Here is a 12,832-nt window from a genome sequence, read left to right as displayed (position 1 = left end):
GAAGAAGGCTGAAAGGATTTCCAAAATGGATACATCAGGCTTGCAACGTGACTTTGGGAGTTGGTTTTTAAGTACCACAGGAAGGGAAAACAGGAACTTTTAAAGTTGAAAGCCTCCAAAATGTCATAGATGACAAGATTTACAGGTTTGTCGGATTGTAAAAATTTCTCAAATTAATGTTATATTTTCTAGTGCTGCTTGTGCATAGATTTGGGGATAAAAATGCTTAACCCTTGTGAATGACCAATGAAGGTCAGCATGCAAATAAAGGTAAACGAGAATGCATGTGGCAGCCATTTAAAGTCTCACAATGTTTCTGCTCAGGCGTCTAATTGAAGCCCATCCTCCATTTTCTGAACCGTTTAGTCCCCATGGGGGTCGCGGGTGTGCTGGAGCCTATCCCAGCCGTCATCAGGCAGTAGGCGGGGGACACCCTGAACCGGTTGCCAGCCAATCGCAGGCACACAGAGACAAACAACCATTTGCACTCGCACTCACACCTAGGGACAATTTGGACCAGTGCGCCACCGAGCTAATTGAAGCCATACAACTAAATTGGCTAAACATATCTCCAGATGATACCCTACTCAGCCTAAAGGGGGAGAGCCAATCCCCAATTAGAAGGGAAAATAATAATTTTAGTGTTGGGTTGCTATATTTTTCCTTTCATATTTAAAGATGCTTCAATTATTTAATGAGTCGAATCATGTTGTGCATTAAGATGGCAGTTGTCTGACAAATTCAGGTCACAAATTAACACTGCTTATCCCAGGAATTATGATCAAGGAGCAACAACTTCTCATGTTGCACCAAAATCAAAAACATACATATTAGCCTGTGAGTCGTGGACAAAAATAACCTCCAACAATAATTTAATTGTAGTATGAGTACCTTCTTCTTCTGTGCTATCAGCATGATGAGCTCTTGACTTTAATACTGCTTTTATCAGTCTGGAAAAATGTAAGGAGTAAGGAAAACATATTTTTTTGCTTTGATTATCTGTCATGGTGGATTTATTTGTTTTGATGAGAAAAGGGAATAAAAGAGATGGCTCATTTTAACTGCAAAACAAATTCTACCGCAGGGATGTCAGCTTTGTAATTGTCTCAGCGGCAGGTAAATTTAGACTGGTTGAATGTTTTTATTTGCAAATGTGGAGCGTAGGAGGATGACTCCAGCTACGGTACAAATGATCTAATCATTCAAAATTCAACGGAGACTGTTTAGTATTATTTTTGTTTGTCACAGTTAGCTCACTGATCGATGATCAGCCAAGAGAAGGCAAAACTCTTGCATTTAGCTTATTTCATGCAAAGTGAACCACTAATAAAAACGGCTTGGTATTCGCTTTAAAAAAAATCCCTCTATTGGCGTACCATAGCTTTTGTGTTCATGAAGGTCTTCTATTCATTTTATGTACCAAGAAGAATGGGACTGCAGAAAGAAAATTCTGTCACAGCAATAGTGCTTGGAAAAAAATGAACCGTTGAATGTTTCTCTCTTTTCTTCACCTCTGCAAAATTTGAACAGGGCAAGGCAAGGGCTCACAGTTTGCATTTACTGGACACATTTAGCTGTTTGCTCTTGGCGGAGGTGTGTTACACTTGCGTTTCAAAACGTTCTTTCTATTTTTAATCATTTTCAAAAATAAGAGCTAACGAATGGAGAATAACTTGAGGTGAATGACAAAGTAGAAATAAAAACGCAAATACAAAATGACTTTCTTTTTAGAATGTATTCTTACGATTTATTATTTAGACACATTTCTAATCTCCTTAAAAATTAAATTCTGGCTGTTAAACTATACAGACTGAACTACTCCACTCACAAATCTTAATCAAGTGTTATGCTTCCAAGACTTTCTGGATGGCTCTTTCCTCTTCCACTGTGACTGCTATGCACAAAACATGCTCGGATGAGTTTGGATTGGAATCACTTGGCTTCTGACCGTGCTCTGGATAAATATATTACGAAAACTCCCACGGATAGACATATAGACATTTGTGTTGTTTACTTGTATGTATATTGTGTACTATGTCTTGTCACCGTGGGATAGTGGGAACGTAATTTCGATTTCTTTGTGTCTTGGCATGTGAAGAAATTGACAATAAAGCAGACTTTGACTTTGACTTTGATATAGACCCCAACACCCTGAAAAAGAACATTATTTATTTGTAGAGAATCACTTTATTAAGAAAAGAACATTAAGACTTTGCAACAGAATATTTTTTTTTAAAAGCCATTAATAAATAACAAGACTTTATACTGTACAAACATACCATGACAACCAAACCTTTTTAATAGAAGCTATTAAATATCAAAGTGGGGCAAGTTTTCTTCCATTTCACTTGATGCAAGGACAGTGACCATGTGGACCAATACGTCCATCCATCTAGACTGTGTATTATAAAATAAAGTACAATATAACTGACCATTTAATAAACAAGCCTGATTAACATATGTATCAGAAACTCAAAATAGTCTTGTAAGAAGTACTTAATTACTTCTGTTAGCTTATTTTTACTTACTGTATCTGATCAGAAGCCGGAAGGACTGTGATTAGCCTTAAATATTGATGAGTACATCAGTGTAATTGGTTCACAGAGATCACTCATTACAGTTGCCAGATAAATCTGGCCTCAAGCAGTTGCCTTGACTCACAGCCACTAAACACACTCCACACTTTATTGGTGGAGATTTTCACAACTTTGATGGCAATCTAATTTTGGAATTACATGCAAACGACCTTCGCCCGCGAGGGAAGTTTAAATGACTTGTAATGGTGTTGTTAAATATTATCAGTTTATTGAATTAACACCTTTATACTACATTTCCTCCTTGTGTCAGTACACTTTTATGAGTTATGTCTTTTCAGAATTCAAATGTATAGCCACTTAATTGCATACTGTTAGATTGTGACCACAGGTTAACAAGCAGTGATATGTAAAAGCAATGGTGTGCTTTTATTTTAGCTTGAGAACTTAGTGAAAAAACTAATTTGTAATTAATAAGCTTATTTTCGCCTTCAGATGATTGGAACAAGTTGAATCATTCCGCATTGATTTTGCTCTGCTGTTTTCTAAATCTTCCTGCAAAAGTACTTCTGTCACACTAATGCCAAGGACATGAATTAGAGCCTTGTAAAGTCCTGAACAATAATTTGACGAATTGAGCGTCTGCAAAGGCACGGGAGGATGTCATTAATCGCACAGTCAGAGGTTCTGAATTTGATTATCAGCATTGGCCCTTCTACACTCAAAGAAATAATTTGTTTGGTGACTAAAATCATGGAAATATTTTCCACCTAATTAAAATGTTCTCATTTAGCAAGATGAATTTTGTTGAATCAACTATTGAACCTGAAATAGTGTACCTGATTTTATGTCTTGTTAATTGAAAACCCTAATGAATAAGAAGCATTTCTTGTACACTCTCGGCCATACTTCAATATTGGCTGTCAGTCTCAACACAGTAGGCCAACCACGACTAAATGCCAACGGATCTTGCTCCATAACTGCTGCAATTTCTTGACATCAAATGCTGGCCTTTTCCAATATTTTTAATCCTACATTCGCTATTATTTTGGTGCTTACAAAATCAATAGGTTTAAATACTCCAGCGACACAAACATAAAACCATGACTTCCAATCTGTCAACACAAATGGATTGTGACTAGCCGAGCAGCATACAGAGGAGTGAAAATAAAAGAACAAGAACAAAAAAAATGAACAATTGGAATGTGTAATTCAAATCCTTTTTACATTTGCTGTTCTATTTATGAGGTTGCATCAGTTTTTATTTTATTTTAATTTTTCATGCAGTACTGTTCATTTCTTTTTGTTATGCCAGCAAGAGAGACGACAGGGTGCGATGGGTTGTGATTTAAAACACCCCTTTGATTTGGCGATGACCTGGACTGAGTTATCGTTTATTTTTGCCACATATTTTGTAAAGCATTGGCTTTCACTCTCGCCGCTTTGTCCTTGTCGCAACAACCATGAGGCATTTTTTGAAATAAATCTGGACAGACTTGTTTTTTAATCTGCTCTTAGGAAGGGGAATTAAAATAGAAACAAGATTTTTCTAAAAACATTTTCATAAAAACGTGTTCGTGAAAAGACGGAAGAACACATCCTCATGTGGTTTCTGTATCTCTGTCTTCCCTTCTGTCCACAGGCCCTCCTCTCACTTCCGCCCACATGTATTCAAGAGAGAAACAATTCTAATCCTGTGCATATTCTTTTTTTATCTGATCCTCTCTCTTTTTACCAGACATTTTGGTCCAACAATTAAGAACAGTGAAGCGGTTCAGATAATGGATAGATGAATTTGATTCACGGAATCACCTAAACAAAATGAAACTGAATTCTCCCTTTGAGATACAATATACTACGAGGTACTAGGTATACTGTATGTAACAAATTACAAGGAAACACTTCGAGTTATAAACAGCAGTACCTAACCATGTACAGGCCTCTGCATTGTTTGAAAAACTAATAAGCTTTTGAGATTCAAACCTTTTTTCACGACTCAGAAAGCAAAAATGGATCATATCCAGACTCTTCATATCAAGTTGCCGAACCAGACAAGATTCCAGCGCATCTACTCGTGGAATGTGCCAATATGCTGACTTACATTGCAATATGTCCTCATGAGCACTTTCAACACTTCCCTGAGCCAGTCTGTCAGAGAATTTTTCAATTGTTGGCCTCGACAGCTCCGTTTGTAATTGGATTTTGCACTCCCTGGGAGAGATAGAACACAGTCGGTGTGCATTGGCAACAAACAGAAACACAGTGGGGTTGAGCACTGGCTCCCTTGTTTCTCCTTACCCTGCAAAAATGATCCGATATTTAGTTTGGGTAAAAGGCACACTATTATCGACCCTAAGAATAAAGTCGAACACTTGGTTATGTGGCCGAATAGAAATGAGAAATAGATATCATTTAATGCAGAACAAACTAAAAGTGGCAGTGGCTTACACGGACACTGGGAAACCCTTGTCACAAGCTTGGCATGAACACGTCACAAGTGCTCATCTCTCACCATGTAATTGTACCCAGAAAAGAACCAAAGTGCAGCGAAAGACTGGACAGAAGAAGCTTATCACTGTCCACTGTCACAACAAACTGAAATACGAATTCTATGACCTTGAAACATCAGCTAGGTCAGCTATTCGATGAAGAAATTCATCATTGAAAAGTCATCTCTGGATCGACCAGCATGTGTTCCGTTGGGAAATAACTGCATCTTATGAGATGGTCTTGGTCATTCTACCAAGAGATTTTGAAATTTGATACTCATTAAATTAATCTGAACAAGAACAATAAACAAATGCATGAACTGCTTTCAATGCTTTTAATTACATGGCTTTGCACACGATTTACTTCAGTAGCAAATCATGAAATGATCTCAAATGCATTCTGATATTTAAGGGCCAATGAAAAGGTGAGACCTATTTTATTTCACAATGCTAAGGTTTAATGGCAGAAAGGTCACTGAAGTAGGGCGCTACTGTCAATCATTTTGATCAGTAATAGTATATTCTTGAGTTTCTTTTTCATCCAATATGGTTGCTTTTAGCTTCTTCCATATTTAAGAGCACCTTTGATGTTTCTCCTCCCTTACTCTTCTCTTCCATCCTAATCCACTTAGCTTCAGCTCTCTTAGGCTTCTCTTTCCTTTGCTGTTCTTACTCTTTCCATTTCCTTTTTTCACTCCCTAAAGCATGAGCCTGGACTTGGTTTCTATCATTCATATCGCTCTTTTACAGATGCTTCCCTCTAATTTTGTCTTTACATGTGTCCCCTTTTATGGTGTGGAGAAAATGATCCTGCCTTTGGAGGACACATGTTGATCTTCGTATTAAGGTAAAATGGTACAAGGAGATAGACAGATGTGGCAGGTAACTGTACATAAGCATATTAATACTGGCTTCTTGTCCTAAATACAGTATTGCATTATATTTTGGGAGGCAACATTTTTAAAACCCTCTTGCCCACAATTTTAAGTGTTCCATAATGGATAAACCATGATTCCAGACATTTAGTGTGTACTGTGGAGTAGAATTCTTTTAAAGCATTTACTGGGCAACTAAAAAATTTAGTTGGTCTGTCATTACAAGTAAGTGCTATCACAGTCTTATTTTTCAATTTGTTTACCCTCTTTTTTCACTTACCTCACTACCTCCAATCATGCAAAAGTACATGTTATATGCGTGCGTCTGTTAGTGTGATCTCACTGCCTCACAGCTTCAGCTGCCTCTCAACACCTGCTTGGCATCAACTCTTTTATTTTTGTCAGACGACAATCTGTTTGTTCATGAGTGAAGTTTCAGCCACTTCAGCCAACCAATTAATTATCATAATAAAAGAGGAATTCTGACAAGGGAGCACTCTATTTTTAAGATGGAGAGACAAATATGGAATACAATAAGACTACAATATATAGATATAAATAGATACAGTACTTTGAATAAAGCGAGGCTGTGCGAATAAGGATATTTATTCAGTTTGACAGTAAAGTGCAATGAAACAGCAGAATGACAATAAACTAAAAATTTACCCCAAAACACTGTAAGCAGCAGGAAGGAAGAGGAAGCCTCTTTTGCCGCTAGAAAGGCCATGTAGCTAATTTAATGATTGCTGACTCAAAACAATGAGCAAGGCAGAAAGCTCAGAAAGCAGAAATAAAACATTTTGTTTTATTCACATAACTTCCTCATAACAGAATCAACATTATTTATTTTGGAAGCCACGCTATTTGTCTGAATAGTAATTAAACAATGACAGAATGTAAATGAACATTTAAAGAAGAAGCCTATGGTACGGGCTCTGTATGGACAGCACGATTGTTTGAGGTGATGGATGGTGAGCACTTACTGCATTTCGGCAACTGAGGAAAAATGGTTTGTATCTACAGCAAATCCCTCAAAATGGCTTGTATAGACAGCAAATCTCACAGATCCCACGCAAGCTAGTGAATCACTGAAAACTTTGAGAAAGCCAAACTAGCAGCAACACACAGTATAGAAAACTGAGATAGCAGCATGATAAATTAAAAAAATGTGTGTTATTTCTTTAGTGTGTGAGTTGTGTAAGTATTGCTAAACGTGGGTGCTCACAAAGAGCACATAAAGAACATGACTATCTAAAAGTCTTACATCAATTAATAGCAGCAAATGTCAAAAGTTGTAAGAACTTGATGTAACGTCTAAGTTCTTACATGCGAGGACAGATGCTCTGAAAGTCTATCATCCATGAGACAGATTAAATAATGACACACAGATGAGGATAGAAAATGTTAAAGACTTATAAAGCCTATAGTGATTTTCAAATGGTTATATATTGTTATAAAAAGTCTCTGCTGTACGTCATGTTAAAAATGAATAGACAAGTCAACTTTGACAAGTTTTTCTTAGTTTCTCTTCACAAGAAAAATAAAATCAGCTCTTACATAAAAATTGAGTTGGCTGTTTAATTTCTCAACTTACTAAGTGGTTTGGAACTTCACGAACCCACCTCTTCATTTAAAAACAATTAAAAATAAAGAAGAAAAGGTGAGTGAACTCCTCGGTTGCAACCAGCAGTGCATGGCGCTGATAATTTTTCAAAGAACAAAAATGTATGCTTTACCGTTTTCTACCTATAATTTGTTATTATTTTTTTAAATGATTGCTGTGAACATATTATTCTTTACGATATCTTTGTTGGAATCTAGTATAGTTTGCCAAAAGCAAAATTACTATAATTTTGAAACAAAAATTATATTTGAAAATACACAGATTAGTAGATCCAATTGATTAATCAAGGGCATTCAATTCAGTACTCCCTCCCTCTGTATAAGCACACTGTTTGATTTTTAATTCCCAAATATACACATGATGACGTCATTATCTGTAATTAAATTATTATTGTAACTTCATAGATGTTCATTGAAATAAGCCGACGGTGGTTTATTCAGTCAACATTTGCTTGGAAAGCGACTGTACTGTCATTCCTGTGCCAAATCCTGCCATATTTAATGCAAAGCTCTTAAATAAAATGACAGTTGCAGCTGCATTTCAACATCAATATGCCGCATAACAAAAGGCCTTTTAAACGATGGTTAGTGGCTTTTGATAGCATCTCAAAGCAATTTGTCAGTGTGTGTCATTTTCTCATGACAAACCAAGGCCACACACAGCTACTCGGTATATTTATTTGACTCTACAAACCAAGGGCAACAATGAGAAAATATACCGCATGCTAATAAACGGGCCCATCGACCATGCGGCAGTCTGTATGGTGAAGCTTGAGACAAAGGGTCTTTAAGTGCAGTCAATTCAGAAATTAGACCAGCTGACCCTGTTCAATGGTAATAAAGTTTGACAGGAGGTCAATTGTGGTACACTGTATATGTCTGACTTTAAAGTCTCAGTGGTTTTGCCTGATGTGGTTATCCAGCTGTATTGTAGATATACAGAGTCTATTTACACTGCAAGCCAGGTGTGTCAAACTCATTTTTTTCACGGGCCGCGTTGTAGTCATAGCTTCTTTCGGAGGGCCATTATGACTGTCAACCCAAATAAATGTATGAGCACCTCATATTATATACAGTAAAAGCTACAAAACAAACTGACAAATAACCCGTTTTCAAATCAGACGAGTAAAAACTGGTCAAATATTTAACAAAAAAAGACATTATTAAAAGTGAAGACAATTTGCAATTCTAGTCATGACACATGAATTTGATGCACAATTTGTCTTCGCGGGCCACAGAAAATGATGTGGCGGGCCGTATCTGGCCCCCGGGCCTTGAGTTTGACACCTGTGCTTTAGGGTAATGGATTTAAATCAAATAAATATCTGTATCTTCTACAACTCCAAATTATTTAAACAAATGTACTACAATTTACAATGAGGTTCAAACTTGAGTGCAACAGTTTTATCTAAGGTGACATCACTGAGGAGCCTGTTTTTGTGCATGTTGGCAATTGGAGATCGCCTTGGGCCCCAATCATGCGTCTGTTTGTGTGTGTGTGTGTGTGTGTGTGTGTGTGGGTGGATTTATGCCACCGTTAAAAAACTGAGTTCCTGGGGATTTGAATAATGCCCAACATTTTAAGATTCAATCATATCTACAGGCTCAGTGAGCACTTACATCAGAGAGGCGAAAACACACAAAACAGGAATGGTAAGGGGTGTAAAAATCTGGGTTGTTAATAGCTTATAGTCAATAATGCCAGTCACAGCTAAACCTTTATCTCCACATACCCAGGTGACTGATTTATAAAATGACTCATTCCATGCAATCACTACTAATGGCTCCCTTCATGTCAGAAAGGGAGCTTCACTCTGCCGTTGATGGACAAAAATGCACAATTCACGCATCTGAAGAAATCTTGTTTCACGGTGACGACTTATATTTCCTCGGGACATTGTGTTTCCTACAGCTCGTGACGGCAGGAATAACTTGATTCAAACATTTGGATGAGAATCAAAATAGCAGAATCAGTACGGTTATGTATGACAGTTGACTGCCGATGCAACTGCATGCATACTGACTGCAGTACGGGTAAATATATGGATTTGTGATATTTTTGACATAAAGATGCATTTATTCAGATGACAAGCGTTTCAACTGGAGCTCCACAGCTTTCTGAGTATTTCTGATATATTATTTCGGCTATATCTGTGACTACTACTTTCATTATTAGAAGGGTACCAACAGTTTTGTCCATTTGTGCATATTGTAAAAACTTATTCACCAACTATTCAAAAATAATTCCATATTATAACATTACTACTTAAAATGTAAGGTTCACATCCCTGCATCAAATTCTATTAAAATGATCACGTCTTGACAAAAATCCTGCAACTTTTACCCAACCACCATGATCATAAGCACGATAATTGGCTTGCCTACAGACAGACTAAGAAACATGATACCCTGATCTAATGCTAAACGCCCAATGGCCTTTCCGTAACCAGACACAATGTGATAGAACACTTGCTTCATGCCTTGAGAAAGCGGCAAATAGGAAACATTATTTCAACCCTGTCTCTCCCACAATGAAGTGGCCCAATTTAAAATTCTCCCTTGAAGCAGATTCATTACAAAGCAACTTCAGAACAATCAATGGGAAACGGCAGCAGGGAGGCAGCAGCTCCAACACGAAAGAACACTGAGGCAAAAAGGCTCTGTATCCACCAGGATTGCTGTAATAATGCTTCGTGTGGGCAGAGATGCTTGCAAATTCCAAGTCAAGACTTTTGTTCACATTACATTTCATGTGTTGGAGGGGCAAGTCTGAATAAGTACTTTTAAGAATTCTATTGACTGCATTCGACTTTCTCTCCAACAGCTTAAGGAATTTAACGCTGTGTTGTCATTGTCATAGTCTTCGTTACAGCAAGAGGAATCAAGATTTTAACATGCCAGCAGGCAGGAATATTTCTGTGTAATGAAGCTGAAGACAGCATGTGATATCACGTGTTACACTACATTATTTTGCCTCTCAACTTCCATGTCGACATGATTGATGTTTCCTTCACTATATGTCCAATTCCAATTCATTTGGAATAGGTTGTTATTGATACACTTCAAAATGGTGGCTTCTTACCGGAGCTCGTCTGCAACGGTAGAACTACCGTAAATTCCGGACTATAAGCCACTACGTTTTGCTCAAGTTTTGAACCCTGCGGCATGTGCGGCATATCTATGGATTTTTTGTGATTTTTGTGATGACTAATACACATACACTCGTAAAAAGGCGGTGGACCGCTGTTGTTCGGCAGCGCTTTGCTCGGCGGAGGGATATGTGACACGGTCACTGGGGAGAAGAGTGGTGTGTTGATCGCATGTCCATTCGCCAAGCAAATAGTGCCGTATAATTGACACAAAGAAGAGACAGAATGAGATCAAGACGGACATTACTGAAGAAAGGAAGCTTTTTTACACAAACCCTCATTATGGGGGGACAAAAGAAATGCATATAATGCTGTTTTTAAATTAAAGGCAATCGATTTGGCTCTCAACGTAGGAACTTCAGCTGCTTTTGCATGCACTGTAGAGGTTATCTTCCGGTCACTAGGGGGCACTGGGCTATGTTGATGACATCTTGTTGCGTCACTTTCTTTATTTCCCGGTCACGTCTACTCTGGAGCTATACGTGTAGCTTGCTAGTTTAATGTAACTTAGCGCTTTGTGCATGAATAAAATTAGCATGAACAGACCCTCATCGTGGAAAATGCTCCAAGAAATGCATAAAAGCGACAACGAGAGACTGAGAAAGTGTGTATCGAAGTATATCTGACGCTATTCCAACCGACACTGAGGAGGAAGACTTCGATGGTTTCAGTGCACAGGAGGGAGGAAGATGAAGATGGCGCTCAGCGACTTTTACTGGTATGTTTTTTTAAATAGCCCTGTTAGTACTGTGTTACCGTGTTGCTGCTGTGTTACTGCTGCGCCTCAGTGACTTTTACCGGTATGGTTTTTTATCCAGCCCTATTAGTGCTGTGTTACTTCCGTGTTACTGCTGTGTCACTGCCGCGCCACAGGCATTGTTTGGAAAGAAAAGTTAAGGTATCTTATTAAAACTTTGAAAACTCTTTCTGTGTACCGTCTTTCTTTGTAAATAACTCGCAGGCACATGCGGCTTTTAGTACGGTGCGGCTTATGTATGAAGAAAACCAAGATTCTCCCCTAATTTTTGCTCCTGAGGCTTATAATCAGGTGCGGTTTATAGTCCAGAAATTATGGTAGTTTTGCACTTGATATTCAATTGTTTTCATATTTGCGGCTTGTATCCAGGATAGTGTTGCTTTGATCCCAACCCACAGCTTGTGACAAGAGTTGAAGGTAGGAAGATAGAAAATCAAGCGCTTTGCCTCTTGGCTCAGCTCGTTTTCACCTGGATGGACATATACAGAGTCCGCCGCACTGCAGTCTTATCTGTCTGTCGATCTCCGGCTCCATTCTTTCCAATCGGATGCTTGAATTGTCCTTGGTGGTGGTCCTTGCTAATCCCCAGAGAGTTTCCCTTTCTTTCCGCCACTTGCTGCCAACTCTTGGCTGCTTCTCACATACCTTCTTGGGTCTTTTCCCATTTCCGTTTGGCCCCATGCCATCTTCTATCTCTTTCTCACATTCAACCTATCACTCTCCTTCACTTGTCAAGGCCAACAGACGACAGACAACCTGTAAATGAGACGTGAAGGCAGACAGAATGATGGAAGGCAGAAGTCTGATAGCTGTGGATAGCTATGGATTCTGGATATGGTTTACATCGCATCTTTTTAGTTTGCTCAGTGGACATATGGGAAAACCCTATACGATAAATAGAAGGAAGCTCACTGTAAGGCATTCTTGAAGGTCTGCTTTTTTTTATTTTTTTGTTTGTTTCTTTTTTATTATTCATGAAGATATCCTGGAGATAATTTCAAATATTGGCATACTGTGGACAACCAACTTCACACAAAATTGAGATTATTCTTATTGCATTTTTGGTGTTTGGGGCTTCACGCTGTTACGTCGTTCCAGCTGCAGCTGTTTTTAAACTTCTCCAATTTTATTTAAGAACTGTATAACTCAAATGTGTTTCAGTTTGCAAGGAACATTCAGTAATTGCTTCAAGGAAATACATATTGGCAGTTAAAATCCTTGAGCACCTTTTTCAAATCTTCTCTTCTTCAAATCTCTCTGTTGTTCCATCTGATTGGAAATATTGAACTTTGGCCTCCTCAGCGAATCTCATTGGCAGCCTTTTGCAACATCAATAACCATTATTCTGAAGAACACAATGTCAATGGAGCTACTCAATTTAAGTGATTGCAACAAATCAAACGAC

Source organism: Syngnathus acus, chromosome 13 (genome assembly GCF_901709675.1).
Source record: "Syngnathus acus chromosome 13, fSynAcu1.2, whole genome shotgun sequence".
Classification (NCBI taxonomy): domain Eukaryota; kingdom Metazoa; phylum Chordata; class Actinopteri; order Syngnathiformes; family Syngnathidae; genus Syngnathus; species Syngnathus acus.
This window is presented reverse-complemented; position numbering follows the sequence as displayed.